Source organism: Podarcis tiliguerta, assembly GCF_965153285.1.
Source record: "Podarcis tiliguerta genome assembly, chromosome: 1".
Taxonomy (NCBI): domain Eukaryota; kingdom Metazoa; phylum Chordata; class Lepidosauria; order Squamata; family Lacertidae; genus Podarcis; species Podarcis tiliguerta.
Window position 1 is genome coordinate 84,953,212 of NC_139534.1, and position 17,061 is coordinate 84,970,272.

General features: G+C 44.0%; 1 protein-coding gene and 1 long non-coding RNA gene across 8 annotated transcripts in view; one reads left to right on the forward strand and one right to left on the reverse strand.

The window, feature by feature from the left end:
• Positions 1-32: 32 nt before the first annotated feature.
• Positions 33-17,061, forward strand: part of LARGE2 (LARGE xylosyl- and glucuronyltransferase 2) — a 46,688-nt gene continuing 29,659 nt past the window's right edge. For 2 of the 7 annotated variants that reach the window (XM_083455564.1, XM_083455569.1), the window contains exons 1-3: positions 89-402; positions 12,587-12,755; positions 16,149-16,322. The gene's annotated coding sequence lies outside the window, so the exon portion shown is untranslated. Of the gene's footprint in view, positions 403-12,586; positions 12,756-16,148; positions 16,323-17,061 lie in introns of all 7 variants that reach the window. The other 5 variants (XM_083455571.1, XM_083455566.1, XM_083455558.1 and 2 more) reach the window with 5 other exon arrangements.
• LOC310684693 lies at positions 8,065-10,495 on the reverse strand. Its single transcript, XR_014514787.1, has 2 exons — positions 10,027-10,495; positions 8,065-8,461 (listed from the first exon to the last, which is right to left on the reverse strand). It is a non-coding gene; the product is annotated as an uncharacterized lncRNA (long non-coding RNA).

Genomic DNA, 17,061 nt, shown 5'->3' on the forward strand with positions numbered 1-17,061 from the left:
TTCTCCCCCCGCCCCTACACTCGCTCCGCGCCTGCGCAGCTCCTGACCCTGCGATGGAGAGAGAAACGAACCAATCGAGCGCCGAGCGAAAGAACCGGGGTGGTGGGGAGGCGAGTGAGTCGAGCGAGGAGCGGCTCGGAGGAGCAGGTGCCGGCTTGGAGGAGGAGGAGGAGAGTTGGAAGGAAGGGTTGGACTGGAGAGCGAGGCGAGGAGGGCGCGAGCGCGGCTCGGTCAGGCTGCGCGCATCTTGCGTGGTGGAGAAGCGGGCGCGCATTACCACAGGCGCAGAGGGTTGAGGAGGCATCCCTTCGCTTCAGGGAGAGACCCCTCGCGAGCAGCTCAGCGCGGGCAGGTGCTCAGCGCTCCCTTGCCAGGAGAGGCTGCCTTGGCTGCGCCTTGCAGGTGCGTCGTGAGGACGGTGCCCGCCGTCAGCGGGTCCCTCTTTTGGGGGAAATATGAGTTGTGTGGGAAAGCTGCATGAATCTGGGCAAGGGGACGACGAGCTGCTGTTGGCGGCAGGTGCGTTGCCCGCCCGGCGCCTCCCCTTTGTCCCGCTTTATTGCTTGGCGGAGGCAAAGGCAGCAGGTGGCCGACGGCACAGCACCTGGGATGTGGGGCAGCAGCCTTCGGGGCGCGCGGTCTGAACGGGGAGCTGGGAAAGTGAGGAGGCTGGAAAAAGAACAGCCCTTTCCCCCTCCAGAGGCACCCTCCTCTCCCTGAAATACACGACCCGTCACCGCCACCGTAAAAATTTTTAAAGCTCCCAAAGGGGCGCCTTCCGTTTCCTCGAGTTATTTTAGCGCCCTAGAGCGCTCGGCTCGCCTTTTGGCCGCCGCATGTGTGAAATCAGAAGTAATAATAACTCGAGCTGTAGTAAGAGTTCTTTGCTAGCAGTAGTAAAAGTTCCTTTCCTTGTTGGTCCTTCTGCAGAACTGCTAAGTCTGAAATTATCTTCCTTCTGTTAATTACACCTTCTTCATCATTTAGCGATAGATGTGCAGGGCTGCGATCCGAAGCATGCTTTCTTCCAAGTAAATGTGATGGTCTTGCTCCCAAGTTAATACGACCCGGGCCAAACTATATCGAGTCTTTCCCTGCAGTGGTAAATTTCTAATTCGAGATGTGTGAGAGCTCTGACCTGTTTGGAAGCTCTGCTGCCTAATTAATATTTGGGTGAATATGTGGTTAATTGGTGGCAATGAAGGAAATGTATTCTCCATATCCTCAGAGAAGGTCATCTTCATATATTTTTATAGCTTACCTATTCAGAGGCTAAGCAGCCCCATGAGCCTGAGAGGCCATGATTCTAGGGAGCTTTTGTAATTGACATGAAATTTGAACCTGTGCAAAGTGAGCCCTATGCATGCTTTGGGTGGAAAAGGGGCATGATCTTCCAAAGAATGCATAGGGGAAATGGCCTTAAGATACTCCTGTGTCTTCTTGGAACTTCTGGTAGGTTAGGGTAATTCTTTTCAATGGGACCTATCTCTCATTTTATTCCTACAACAATGTCTAGATTTGTGAGATAGTGGATGGACTAAGATGATCCAGGGAGTTTCATGGTTTCTCTGGTTCTAGTGTGGCACTCTAATCACTGCACCATATTGCCACTTCGGTCATAATATATAATGTTTAATATATTGGCTAACCATGGATAGGGGCAAATCATATCTGAGAGATATATATAGCAAGCATGAGCTTTCTGAGCAAAAACCTCTGTCATGCAGCTAGTGAACTATTGTTAATCTCTTTTTTACATTCTGTGCTGCCATTTGGCCCTCAATAGTTTCCCAGGGTCCTCAACAATGCGATACAAATTGCAGTTAAAACACTAAAACAGCAGCATAAGAACAATTAACCCCCTCCTCAGATTTTTTTTTAGTGGTTGTCAAGCCAACAAATAGGTTCTTGACTTTGAAAGCTAATATTACAATAAATGGGAAGATTTTAAGTCTTTGTCTTGTTGCAGCTTGGTATTTGTGTATTTTATTTACTTTTATGCTGCCAATAAGCCTTTGTTTCCCCTTCATACATGGAGAGTGTCTGATGTAAGTACTTGTGCAGCCCAGGGCTGTTCCTGTAAGTCCTTTTGGGTTCAGTGAGACTCCCAATTACATAGGCATGGGATTGTGTTAGGCTTAATGTTCAAGTGCCTCAGAACTATTATCTTTATAAATCAAGCTGATGGTTTAAGAATTTCAGTCATAACACATACCGTACATTGGTTGCAGGGATGATTGTATGGGAGCGGGTGGTGCTGTGGTCTAAACCACTGAGCCTCTTGGGTTTGCTGATCAGAAGGTTAGCGGTTCAAATCCCTGCGACAGGGCGAGCTCCCATTGCTCTGTCCCAGGTTCTGCCAACTTAGCAGTTTGAAAGCACACCAGTGCAAGTAGATAAATAGGTACCACTGCGGCAGGAAGGTAAATGGCGTTTCCGTGTGCTCTGGTTTCCGTCATGGTGTTCCATTGTGCCAGAAGCGGTTTAGTCATGCTGGCCACCTGTCTGTGGACAAATGCTGGCTCCATCGGCCTGAAAGCGAGATGAGCACCACAACCCCATGGTCGCCTTTGACTGGCCTTAAGCGTCCAGGGGTCCTTTACCTTTATGTGATGCATGATTCAGTAAATAAAGTAAAAAACACAAGGCACCTTTACTCATAATCTTGAAAGCCTACCGTATTGTCATGAACATAGTTTTGACAGAAATTTGCTGTGGCAATTTCAGAAGTACCTACTCGTTTCCTGTTAGGGTTGGACAGACCTGTGAGCCAGATGGTTATTCCCAATTTACAGATAGACAACTTTTCCAAAGCCATCTAGTGAGCCTATATACTGAAGTAGAAACAGATTCTTATTACCTTGCTAATTCTGGTAGCAATCATATGTTGGTGGAGGTTGGGAAAGAAAATCTGCTTGATGCTTCCAATAGAGGTAGCCTTGGTGTGAATCAGTCCTGTCTACTGCTGTTTAGCATCCTGAGGGAATTGAGCTGGTATGTGGCAGTGTCTGGTGGGAGTGTATTCACATGCTGCTTATTGTCATGGTGCTTTGATTCCATCCTTTTGTCAACCACAACAGGGGGCCAATACAGTATATGAATAACTGGAACTCCAGATCCCTTTCTTTCTCTTTCTCTTTCTCTTTCTCTTTCTCTTTCTCTTTCTCTTTCTCCAAAGGGTGCCTTTGCAGGACAGACAGAAAAGGTTGGTTGGCTGGTTAGTAACATTCTTTGCACTTGGGGAGGCAGTATTACTGTTGTTGACACTTGCCAGATGGTCTCCTCAGATCCTGGCAAAAGGCTTTAGGCTGCAAACCCAGGCATACTTACCTGGGAAGAAGCTCCCCTGATTGCAATAGGATTGTATTTGGTTTTTAAGGGTTGAGTGAAGGATGGGGTAGGCATATAAGCCTTACTGCCAGCTCTACCTATTCCCATTAGCAAAGGATTCAGAAGAGCTTTGTTCTCCAGTACAGTTGATGTTCCAGTAGTGCTAAACATACTTATGGAAAGTTTAGGAGTGCAGCTCACCCGCCACCACCCACAACTGTGTCCCGGTTTCTTAATGCTGGAGTAAGGTAATGCAAAGTAGGAGCCAGTAGATGCAGGCAAGCTTATGTGTGCATGAAAGTTTAATTAGCTGGGGAAGGGGAAAAAATATGCTGTTTGCTAGGAGGGAAAGAAGCTGAAGGGAGTGATTGGGCGGGACGGGGGCGGGACTGGAGGCCCAAAGGGGTATGCAGTTGAACACAGATAATTAATGGCAAAGGTCAGCAGGGAGTTTGGCCACCTGACCTCCACATGGCGTAACCAGTCGCCCAGAGAAGGGAGAGAAGAAGCTAAATGTGGGTCATGTTGGGATTTGCTGGCAGAGTTTGAAATATTGCTCCTTGAATTTTGTTGCTGTGCTTTGTGGCAGAGTGGAGGGAGAGTGAAGGACTTTTGTACTTGAGATGCTATATTTCAGAAAGTGAAAATCAGAACAGAAAAGTTGAACTTTTCTTTTGCAAAATCTCAAAGAAATGAGCTATTTCTGAGGGAAATCAGCAAAAACAACACTGCTGACACTGGACACAGCTTGCGGCTGCAGTATTCTGGATATGTACTGGAAATTCCGGACGTATGACAACCCTAATTCACAGTCCCCTGCCATGTGCATATACCTACAGGCCATCTTTTCAATATGAAGGCTACAGTCATTCCACTTAGTAAAATATAAAGCCTAAGTATCAGAATTGGATTGGGTATTTTGGCTTTCATATCCTACAAATATTATCCATTCAGGTTGCAAATATGGTGTAAGTCCCAGAGTGATTTTAAAAACGCATGCAGCACCTCCCAATTTTGATAATATATTTAACAGGATTTATATACCGCTTGATTGCAGGAAAATCTCTAAGCAGTTTACAGAAATACATACTAAAACCTGATCTCTGTGGCTCAGTGCATCTGCCTGTGTCAACCAGAAGGTTGGTGGTTCAAACCCACCCTGAGATGGCTGTGGGCAGGATTCCTGCACTGAAGGGGAATGACCCCTGGGGTCACTTCCAACACTACAGTTCTATGATGCCATCTTAAAATTATTGATTAAAAACAGTTAAAAAGAGGTATCTTAAGATTATTGAAGTAAATGCTGGCACACTAAAATACTGATTTCTTATAAGTGAGTATTATGTAGTACCAGTTTCACAAACTGAAGTGGTTGAGTGGGGTAAGGCAGGTAAAAAGGTCCTAACTACTAAGTGTTTTCCAGATCAAGCACAAGGGAAGCCCCACGTGGAGTACACTGCAGTAATCCAAACTTGAAGTCACCAGTGCCTGAACTACTGTGGTCAGGTTCTCTGGTCCAGGAATGAATGTGGCTGTCACAAGGTTACAACTGGTAAAAGGGGCTTCTAGCAACTGAGGCTACCCTGGGCCTCCAGTGACAGAGCTGGATCAAGAAACACCCCCAAACTGAAAACTCTTCCTTCGGGGACAGTGCAAAACTGTCCAGGGCAAGCAGTTGACCAATTTCTTGGATGCAGGAGCCACTAACCCATAGTGCCTCTGTCTTGCCAGAATTAAAGCTAAGCTTATTTTCCTTCCTCCATCTCACCACTCCACCTAGGCCACCAGCCCAGGGCCCACACAGCTTCATTCAGATGTTACGGAGAAATGAAACTGAGTGTAGTTAGCATTCTGATAGCATCTTGCTCCCAATGATCACCCCCAGAGGCTTCGTGTAGCATTAAATAGCTCTGGAGATAGAATAGTGCTCTGCAGCACCCCATAGCGTAACCACCAGGGGGCTGAAAAGCACTCTTCCAGTGCTGTGCCCTCTTGATTCAGTCTCTTGGCTTGCGAGATCAAGAAGCAGGAACAAGGTTGTGCTCTCCTTGTTCCTCTCTCTGTGAAGGTCATCCATCATGTCAGCCATGGTCAACTCAGTCCCATGGCCTGGCCTGAATGCAGATTGGAGTGGAACTAAATAATCTGTGATAATGAGGGCATTGAGTGTGGATAAATATGGAAAATGCATTCAGTGCTTCTGATCTCTGTGAACCACATTTCTGCTCTTGCACTTTAAGTTTAATGAATGAACAGAATGAACAGTGTCCCTGACTTCAGTTACACTCTGTTCTTCCATTAATTTTTTTTCTGGAAACATAGGACTTAAAGCCAGTATAACCTTAAAATGTTATCTGAACTTGGCAGAAGATGAAAGGCATAAGGCGCAGCTTTTTAGAGACTCTCTTTGTTTGCTGGAGCTGGAAAATATTCCAACGGGGCCTGCAGAGAACTCTAAAAGCAGAGAGCAGAGGAAGTAGAGAAGCAGCCTCCTTACTAGTCTTATTAATGCTTTAATTGAAATATGTTCTTGGGAGTGTTGAGGCTGCAAAGGACTGTAGATTCCGGTCTCTTTGCTTTTGGCACCTGTTCTGGGGTATATTTTCTTAGCATTTGGAGTTAAATGCCGGCAGAAGCTGACCTGAAGCAGAATCCTTGTTGGAGAAGCACACTTTCCCTGGATGTAATCACGTGGAGACTCTCGGTTTAAGAAAACAAAGTGAATATTTATTACTGGAAATACGTGTCGATAGCCAAATAGAATGGGAATCTTTCCTAAGGTTGAGATGTGATGAGCCATGCTTGCTCTTGTGTCTCAAGAGAAGAGAGATCCAAAATATGTCTGCTGGGAAGATATGTCAAGAGGAAAGCATGAAGAAGAAAAGGAGGGAATAAGAAGTAAAGTCAGCAACTGACTAGGGTTGCCATGGGTCCTCTTTTTCCAGGACATGTCCTCTTTTTCAGAGGGAAAAATTCTGTCTGGGTGGATTTTTTAAATTTGCCAAAATGTCTCTGGCTATACTTTCTGGATGAGATACACATATAACTGGTGGTTAAAGACTTGCTTTCCTCTTCTCTTCTCCTGCCCCCCTTAGCAATATATCACAGCTTCTATAGCCTACATACTGTAGGGAGATGAGAGTCATCATTGCGTCCTCTTTTTTGCTCTTCAGAATATGGCAACCCTACCTAAGAGTATCCATCTAGCTTTGAAGGAAGATGAACACAAGGACAGTCTAGGAAGGTTGGAGGTTCCTCTCTCTCTGCCCTTTCTCATGCAGATACACAAGCCCACAGCGCAAGCTGAGTTGCACCTCGACACTCCCAGCATATTCCATACCACTCTAAGCTACTCATCCAAGTGTGTTACTGTTCATGTTTAGCCTGGTAATGAAAGCTGAAAGTCCTTGGAAAGCATTTTGCCAGTCTTCAAGAATTGTCTTAGTGCAGGGGACCTGAGATTCTGCATGCATCTTTGCATCACAGAAGGCACCCCAAGGCCAGGAGGGGCTCTGCAGCTCCCATTAATTTTCTACCCTTCAGGACAGCTTGCTTTACTGCTAGCAACTTGTGTTTCAGCTGGAGTTATCTCTTTCTGAATGGGGCTGTTACAAGGGACTTGTTGGAGGGCTTGATCTGAGGGTTGCATTTCCTTGTAATGTTTGGTCCATTGTGCAGAGCTGTTTAAATTAAGCATCCGCTCCTCTTTATTTCGAAAAAGGTCAACCCCACTGCAAATGCTGATGGTATAACAAAGGATTTCTCTAAGCTCTTGAAATAAGTATTTCCCCTAGAGGCAGAACCTTCACAAAAGCCTCTTCCCAACCCCTTATTTGCCAAGGCAATCCCACAACTGGGTTGAGAGGTGGGCTTGTAGTGGAGAAGGGAGGACGGTAGTGCTTAACCTGCCTTCCCTAACCTGGTGTTCTTCAGCCATTTTGGACTGCAACTCCCATTGATCCCCAGCTAGCACAGCTTCGGAGGCTGGGGCTGATGGGAGTCATAGTCCATGGGCGAAGGCACCAGGCTGGGGAAGGCTGGGTTAAGAATTTTCATGCTGACCGATTCTCCTCATAAATGCTATTCTGCATGCTGAGGGGAAAGGAGTAAAACCCCGGAAGATGTTTTCAAGGGAGAGTTGGCAGCCATGAGTTGGGTTAAGCACCCCCTTCCACCTGCCTGTCCTCTCCTGCAGATGTGCCTTCTAACATTAGCATTTTGAGGCAGCCTCAAATGCAGCTTCAAGTGAAACTGCTTGTTCAAGCTGTCTGATTTTGTCTCCTCTCCCCCATTGGATAGGGTGCTGGGGTGAGTGGGGGAATGAAAATTCTCTTTGTCAACTTCCTTTCATTCAGGGGTCTCAGGATCCATGCCCATATATCTACGATAGATTATATTGTCACTAATAATGCATTGGCAATTGTTGATATAGGCTCCTTGCAAAAGATAAATCAGGTCCTAGAACCTCGCAAGCTTAAAATTCAAGGAACAGACAGTGCAAGAATTGTGGAAGAATTGTACTAGCCCTAGCCTTCTCGACTTGAGTTTGGTGAGAGACTCATTTGCAGTAACTATTTGGGGATTCACTGAAGGACAGTGCTTGCCAATTCAGCTGTGACTCATGCTTCATGGCAACCTAAGCCAGCTGGCATTATTGCAAGGTTCTCCGAATAGAAAGTGTTATCACTAGTGATCTACAAAAAAAAAAAAAAAAAAAGGAGTGTAGACCCTGGATTTTCATTTAGGCAAAATCCAATTCTTATGGCTTGGCAACATTATTTTATGTTCTGTTGATTCCAGCTGATAACGGCTAAGATCAGACAATTATAATGTGAGTCCAGTAAAGATAGCAAAACATACATGTAAATTCTAACCTACCTGTATTGTATTTTGCCGCAACAATTGGGCTACCATAAGAAGAAAAATATTGTAAGTTGCTGTGTTTAGATCAATTCAAAAAGGCTTCTCCTGGCTCCCCTATTCCTAGTTGTCAGGCTGACTTCATTATAGGGTGGGGAGGGGGGAATCACACCAGGCACTGCAGGCCATCCTCACGTGGTTCCTCAAAGAGGCCCCATCTGGTTGCAGAGACCTCTTTCAGAGCTGTGAAAGAAGTGGTCTCCATCTTGATCTAGACAGGAAGTGACAAGACACTGTCAAGCATGATGCCCCATACCAATAACGTCCAATGTATTAAAAATCATAAGGAATTGAGGTGTGTACCTCAGTGTGCTTTGGACCTCAGGTCAGCGACCCACAGGGCAAGCATAGAATTGTGTCCAGCCTGACAACTGGCTTGGGCACAACATACTGTAAACCACACCTCATTTCCTAATTCATTTTTACCTATATTGGCTGCTATTGGCCTGAGGCACCTTGCTTGAGCACGACTTGAACCCAAACAAAGTACTGTGCTGGGTGTGACTATGTGATAGCAGGTTATGATAATGACTGTTAAACAACAACATTCTGTACAGTCGTACCTTGGTTCTCAAACGCCTTGTGACTCGAATGTTTTGGCTCCTTAACGCCACAAAGCCAGAAGTGAGTGTTCTTTGGAACCTGAACAGATTCTTTAGAACCTGAACATCTGACGCTGCTTCCGTGACTTCCGATTGAATGCATGAAGCTCCTGCGGCCAATCAAAAACCATGCCTTGGTTTTCAAACATTTTCAGAAGTCGAATGGACTTCCAGCACGGATTCTGTTCAAGAACCAAGGTACGACTGTATGTCAATGCTGGTATAGTGAAGGAAATTTACAATACGTATAAAGGGACGCGCGTGGCACCACAGACCTAGGACTTACCGATCAGAAGGTCGGCGGTTCGAATTCTCGCAACGGGGTGAGCTCCCGTTGCTCGGTTCCTGCTCCTGCCAACCTAGCAGTTCGAAAGCACGTCAAAGTGTAAGTAGATAAATAGGTACCGCTCTGGCGGGAAGGTAAACAGTGTTGCTGTGCGCTGCTCTGTTTTGCCATAAGTGGTTTAGTCATGCTGGCCACATGACCCGGAAGCTGTATGCCGGCTCCCTCGGCCAATAAAGTGAGATGAGCGCCGCAACCCCAGAGTCGGTCACGACTGGACCTAATGGTTAGGGGTCCCTTACCTTTTATTTGGGTTAAAAGCATTAGAGAGGTTTTTCTTCATGAGTGTTGTACTAAAGGTACAAATGCTCCTGTAAAATATTTTAAAATCATTTCCTCCTTTAGGAAGAAGAGAAGATATATAATAAAAATAAATCAAATAAGGGGACCCATTTGACCCTATAGAAACTGAGATACTGCAGCCTCAGTGCCTGTTAGTTTTCAACTGTTTCTGTTTTCAGGCACTTCCAGTAGCAACTTGTGACAGAGAATAGCCTCATTTTGCATCAAACTGGACATTGCAGCTATTAGTATGTTGCTACTTCTGCTAGCTTAAATGTTATCCTAAAAATGATTTATTTTATCTCAGCCTTATTTTTACTAGACTATATTGGATGCTGTGTGTTGTGAAATGCCTCTGTAAAATTTGTGTTCCACTGATTCCTTTAACACTTTTATTGCGTGATGCTGCTTCCAGTACTTCCCAAAGGCATCACCTTTTATATTGGGTTTCTTTCCCGTACTGCTGCTGAGCTTGCATTCCGACTTGAGCAATCCAGCTATGGGGTTAGAGCTTTTCTAAACCTAAAATGCCAAAACACACAAGTTTACCGTAAGGTTTTGCTGTTCCTGCAGTTTCCAGGTGAATGGTGCAATTGTTTGATTTTTCCAAAGAGCACACTTAGTTGTTCAAGCCCTGGCAGGTTGTGTCATCTTCTCTTACCCAGCAGCCTAACAGGAAAGTGGCTATTTAGTCAGGCTGTGGGTTTTTCTGCATGTAATAGCTAAAATGCTAAGCAAATGTTTCATAGAGTCCAAGAAACTGATATGAAGAATTCCGTTTTTAAATCCTACATCCATGTTTTTAGAAAGATAATTATTGGGGTGGTATTAAACATACTCAAGGGTAATCCTCCCACTGAAAGCTTTCTAGCTAGAGTACAACTGTGTATTAAAAGTAATTGTCATGGTGGAAATGAGTACCGGTAAATGCAATGTTTCTCTCAAAATGTCTGTTCCCTATTCTACTGTGTCCTACCCAGCTTGGACTGACTGTGATGCCTTAGCAAGTAAATTCCTGTTGGTATTGGCAGCATTTGCAGCAAATGTTATAATTTGAGCTTGTATAAATGCTTAATAACTTCTGCAAGTGGGAATATGCACTGTGCTTGACAAACCTGTTTTGAGAACAGGAATTAAATCTTCTTGCTAGGCAGAGATTTCGGCTTGAAGACAAAGAATTCTCTGGTAACGCTGTGCATGTGGAAGCTGGCGAAGAAGGATGGCTTACTAACATACTGTTTTGTGCCTCTTGTAAATATTTTCTCTTCATTATTTTCCTTTGCATTTATCGTGCCTCAGCAAAACGCTGAGTGTTTTAGAGCAGCCATTTCCCACAGTGCTGCTGGGTGCATCTGTGGACATAGAACCATAGAATTGTAGAGTTGGAAGGGACCCTGAGAATCATCTAGTGCAACCCCCTGCAATGCAGGAATACGCAGCTGTCCCATATGGGGATCGAACCTGCAACCTTGGCGTTATCAGCACCATGTGTATGGGGCTAGAAACATTTGGTTTGTTTTTATTTTAGGCAGCTGCTGGCAGCCTAAAAATGTGTGTGCGGTGGCATTAATCACACTTCTTTTCATGTTCCGCCTGCTTGTCTTAGTACTATTTATTTAAATCCTGTGCATTTCTTGCCACATTTGCTATCACACATAACAAAGTTAAACACCGAAGCAATGAGTAAGGCTGTTCACAAAAGGGCACACTTACCTGCCACTTGAAACGATAACAGCGGGACACTTATTAGCAAGCACATTTGAGAGAGAAAGTACACTGGCTTTCCAATTCAAAGGATAATCTTGCAATGGCAATAACGCTCCTTGTGAGCTCTGTCAAGACATTTCGGAAACGTTGCAGAACTCGTGCTATTTTAATGTAGTACAAAATCTTTGAAAAAGAGCCTTCAGGTGACTACCAAGAAAGGTTTAGAGATACTGGATTTCTATTATAATGGCAAAATAACATATGACCTACAAGCCTACCTGAGAGTTGCCACCCTTTCTATATGACAATTCAGAAAAATACAAATTACCCAAGGTGTGTAAGCTGCTGGGTCAAAGAACTCCTTTCAGAGCCTGACCTTGGAATTCTAAAATTCATAATAGGATGAATTCTTTTCAAACTGCATTCAAAACTAATTCCCACTAAGAAATCAAAGGTGATGCCTTTTCCTGTTAAAATTATCTCTAATGAGCCCGGGGCTCAGGTTTGATGGTTAAATTTCACATATCTCCTACTGGGCGAGATACTTGCAGCATATGCTATCCTATACAATACATTAGAAATACAGTTCTGTTGTGTTCAGTGGGCCTTTGGCTGGGATCTCATACACACTTCCCTGGGTGTAAGGCCCATTCAACACAATGAGACTCACTTCTGAGTAGAAATAGGATTGCACTGTTACGCTGACAAGTCTCCCAATTGACATTCACTCCTTTGGCAGCTGGCTCTTCAAGGGGGGAAACCAAAATATGGGTATCCTATCCCATTCTGCTAGTAGTGTAATTTTATAGTGTAATTGTAAAACCAGTGTGAGCCATCACAGCCATGTTCATTTTCTGTCATAGCACAACCTCTTTTAATGGGCTGCAAGATTGATTAGTTTCTCTCTGAAACGTAACAAAATATGGGCTGAATGGGGGCCTTGTGCTACCCTTGTTCTTACAGTGAGGTTGCTAAAACCTCTGTTGCCCATAAGAGCAATATTTACGGTCAGCATTTCCACCTGCTGGAAAGCTGGGGCTCCCCTGTACCAAAATTAACACAATTCCCTAGATATACTGAGTAAATGGGGTCATATGAATCAATCCTGAGTAGCAAATGCTTTATTTATTTTTCTGATGGCAGCTTCCTATCGTGATAAAACATTGCATTCTTTTTCATTGTCTTTATTATGAGCACTGTCCTGCTTTATGGTATGGCAGTATAGAAATAGTAGTATAAATACAACTGAGGTGCAGCGCTGGGTACCAAATAATTTGAATGTAGGTAATCTTCTACACTGAAGTAACAGGTAGCCCCTTAAGGGGCCGGGAGAAGGTAAAAAGGGGAGGTATATGTATCACCTATACTTTGACCCTTGTTCAGCCTCTCTGTGCTGTTTCAGGTGCTCTTGAACAATGGACATTGACTCTTCATCTGGAGCTCATTTATCCTGGTGACTGTGGGACCATGTCTACTCTCCACTATCTATAGATGGACAAGAACCCTCGCAGCAGTTCATCCACTTTGTTGGTCTCCTTTGCACCCCAGGCACTGTGGTGTGTATTGTCAAGGTTGGTTTTTCATTCTCATACAGGATAAAAAAAGGTTACAGTGGTACCTTGGAAGTCGAACGGAATCCGTTCCGGAAGCTGAAGGAAGCTTCCAAAGAACGTTCGCAAACCAGAACACTCACTTCTGTGTTTGTGGTGTTCGGGAGCCAAAACGTTCAACTTGCAAGGCGTTCAGCATCCAAGGTATTTGGTGTTATGCTATAGAGATGGGATGGGGATGAGCTTTTTCACTGCTTGCTGGAGCTCTCAGTTCTAGGAACACATATTCTTGTTGCTTGAATAATACTAGAGGCCTGCTGTGATCAGTGATCAGATTGAATATGCATGATAACATATGTGCCATTTTAGAAAGAATGGCAACTACAGGCTGTTCCTTTCTTTTTTGCCCTCTGGGGCTGTGGTGATCAAAGAGTTAACTCTGACCCTCCCCTGTACTGGCCTGGCTATTGTGCATCCCTTGCACAAAAGCCTTTCAGCTGCAAATTCCATTCTTGACTGGATGCAGCTGTTGGCCTCTGGGCTGCCTCTCTTGGGATGCAAGATGTAGAAGCCCTGGTCAAGCATGGGGACCTGCAAGGATCTGGTGCTTGTCCCTTTTAGGTGTGGAAAGTGTGTGATTTGTGCAGCTGTCTACTGCATGCAATGTGAATAATTCATTTCTCCTTCTCTTTGCTGTTGCCTGTTCTTCTTAGGTGCCTCCTTACCTCTCATTAGCGCAGGGCCTGGTATGTCAGCTGGAGGCAGGCTTGGTTTTTCCTGAGCCTTGATGGGATTTGTCAAGACCTTTTCCCTTTTCTTCCTGTTTATTGAACTTTGAAATAAAAGGGATGGCAAGAAGAAAGGAGCGTAAGAGCTGGATTGACCCTGGGAGAGAGAGATGTTGAAGACATTCTGATCCCCCTATTATTCCACAAGAGCTGAAGTGGGGGAAGTGGTCAAAATTGGTGGCAAAACCCTTTCCTTTAAGAAGGCAAGGCCTCTGCTCTGGAACTGGGTGACATGGGTGGGTTTTTTTTAAGGTTTCGCCTGGATTTTCTGTAATGCTTGTGAAAACTGCTGAGTGATGCTCTGATTCTGACCTTGTGGACTCAAAGTTGTCTTGAGGCACAGACTACTGTAATTATTTCTGGCAAGAGCTAGAAATGTGGAGTACTAAGAGCAGTGTGTTGTTTTTTTTACTGACAGGGGAAAGGGAACAAAGTGCGAAGCCCCTAATGGATTTTGAATTGCCACTATTTTCATTACTTCATTTGATTGGGCGTTGGTGCCCTTTCTTGCCTGTAACATAAAAGCCCTCCTGTCCTTTTCAGCTAGGCACAGAGTCCTTATGTCTGCCACTGAGGATTATTCTACACAGAACTCAGTAAGAGATCTCTTCCCCTCACCAACAATTTGCCTTCTTGTGCAGCACACCTTCACCTCAGGAACCTCAGTTAGCGCAGCAGTGCAGGTGAATTGTTATCACAGAAGGCAACTTGGCTTACACACAAAGCAGAGCCTGGGGGACTCTGCAGACCTCCCTCCACTGCTGCCTAATCAGATTTCCCCCCTATTCTAATTCAGCCCCACCTTTCATTCCAAACATATTCTGCATGGGAAATGGGGGTCGAGGAAGGCAGTCTTAAAAGGGAGTTTTTAAATGGCAGTTTATTTTTTATTTTTATTCTCTGCTAGGGAACATTAGGAAACCATAACAGCATATTTAGAAGTAGGATGACCTGTCCAAAATCTTTTCAGCGCCTCCACTAAAATAATTGGCATTTTAAGTGTGTCACACTGTACTTCTTGTGTTTCCTAGTCATTTGATTCCACTGTCCACTGTATTTTTCTCTGCATGGGCTATCTGAGGATAGCACTTCATGTGTTAGACTTTACACCATGAATGGTGTGTTTCTTTGGTGGGGGGGATCACCACGAATCTGTTAGTCTTTAAGGTGCCACAAGACTTTGTAATGGTTTAATTTACAGAGCTTTTAAAAGTGCTTAATGAGCATTTATGCTTTTAGTGCCCTATTTGGATCTCCATAGTCTCCTATTCTTGGAGAGCAGACTACTCATGTGTCCAGGGCAGAATAGATGCAAAAAGAGTTTTAACTAGCCTTGAAAGATCCATCTCCACTTAATCCTTTCCAGGCACCTAGTTCTCTAAATATTAGAAATCTAATGTCAAGCATGCTATCAAAGGTTTTAATAGAGCCATTCAAAATGCACATTCTTGGCTGGGGCGAAAGGAATTTTTTGTGGAAGTATTAGGAACCTTCTGCTCTTATGGAAGTTAAATATTTCCCAACAGGTAGAATGAAAAAACGGGACCATCTTGGATGAAAGAATAGTAAATGCTTTTGCTTGTTAAACAGATGAGTCTAGTGTGTTATAATAGTGGTGTGTTATATTACTAGTCCAGATCCAGCATTTTATAGTCCCAGTATTGAAGGCAAATATAAGCAAGCCCATTGTGGTGCTCATTTCCCAATTTTTTGTGCATTTGGTGTAGATAAAAAGCAAGAAGAATGCTGACCTCTCACTCTGCATAAGTGCGTGTTCTCCCTATCAAAAGAAACTGCTAGAAAGAATGCACACAGATTGAGGAAGTATGTCTTAAATGAACCTGCAGAGGATGACTGTTTACTAAGCAATTTATATATCACCCATCCCACACTCAGGGCATCTAACAGCAATGACAATAATAGAACGTTTATATGCAACAGAAACAAACTCTTACAAAATGCTGTTTCACCTAATAAAATGCAGCAAAGAATAAGAGCTTGCTGACAAAACAACAACCCAAGCTGTAATCTCATTTATTTGGACTTCTTTTTTTATGATTCATCCTTTAGAGCACAAGGCCAATTCACTTACCGTTCACAAGTCTCCATTTCAGTAAAGAATCTCTCTTCATGGAGAACCTTACATTAGTTGACCACACAGAGGGACGTCCGTTTACTAGTTTGCAGTTCAGTCCTTTTATGCATTTAGAAGTGCTGTGTTCAATGGACTCGTGCCTAGGAAACTCTGTGTGGGATTGCACCCTTGATCATGTGAGACCTATATACAGTTACAGGCTAGATAAGGCCCACGCAGACCTTGGGGCTATTGATCAGTATGAGGGGGCACTGGAACGCTTTCCTTTTTATAGAGAGCTTTCCGTTTCAAATCTCATTGAAGGAAGAAGAGATTCTCTTCCTCACCATGGGTTTGTTTCCCCATTTGTTTCACAGCCTAACCTCTGGGCTTGACAGTCCAGTCCAGAATAAATCAGCTCAGCAGGTTGTAAAATGCATAGGCCACTCGGTTGTGGTTTGTGATTCCATCAACACTTCATTTGGATTTATGATCTTCTTTGCTTTCTGCTATTAATTCCCCACTCCTCCATTCTCTCTATTTCTTGTTCAGCAACATGCCCCTGTGTGTGTCTGTGAGGACTGTCCAGCGTCAGGGAATGAACTCTACGTGCTGCAAGCAGGGATAAATTGGAAGAGTTTCTTCCTGGCATACTGGCTCCCCCATGCGCAAAGACCTCCATCCCACTGTACTACAAAAGTTGCAATTCCACGCATGTGGATTATGGTATGTGTAACTGGGAGATACCGGTGTGAGTCTTGTATTTTCCTCCCAGCTCTAATTGGGTTTGCGTAGATATAAGTAGAAATAGGAAGGAAGGGAATGCAAAAGGATTGCAATGTAAAGCAACTGAGTCTGACTGTGTACACACCATACATTCAAAGCACATTTCCCCACTGCAAAGAATCCTGGGAACTGTAGCTTACTCCCTCACAGAGCTACAGTTCCCAGAATCCTTAAGCTACAGTTCCCAGGATTCTTTGGAGTAGAGTTTTTTACATGTGCCTTAAATTTATGGTGTTTGGGTTGCCTTTGGGTTGTTAAATTCCTCCTTTCCTTTGTGGATTGGGGTCATATTGCCCTAATCATATGCATCTGCTGCCCCCAACTTGCACACACCGCTCTAACACTGACATTAAGCTTCTCCTTGCCAACAACCCCCTTGAAAAACAACAACACCCCCCCCCCATCAACTTTCGCAAAAACTCTGAGAACAATGCAATAGAATGAGGAAGCCTGTGAAAAATTGTAACATTTTTATTATGAATATTATGAATATGGAGTGAGTCTTAGTCCACTTGTGGACTACTTGTCACTGTAAGCTATTCTTATTATTCTTTTAAATTCATATTCTGCTGTGACAAAAGTCCTCAAGGTGGCTTACAATTTAAAAATCTAATCAACCATCCATGGAAGTAAGTAAGCAAACAATAAACAATGAAATTCATTAATGTAATACTTTATT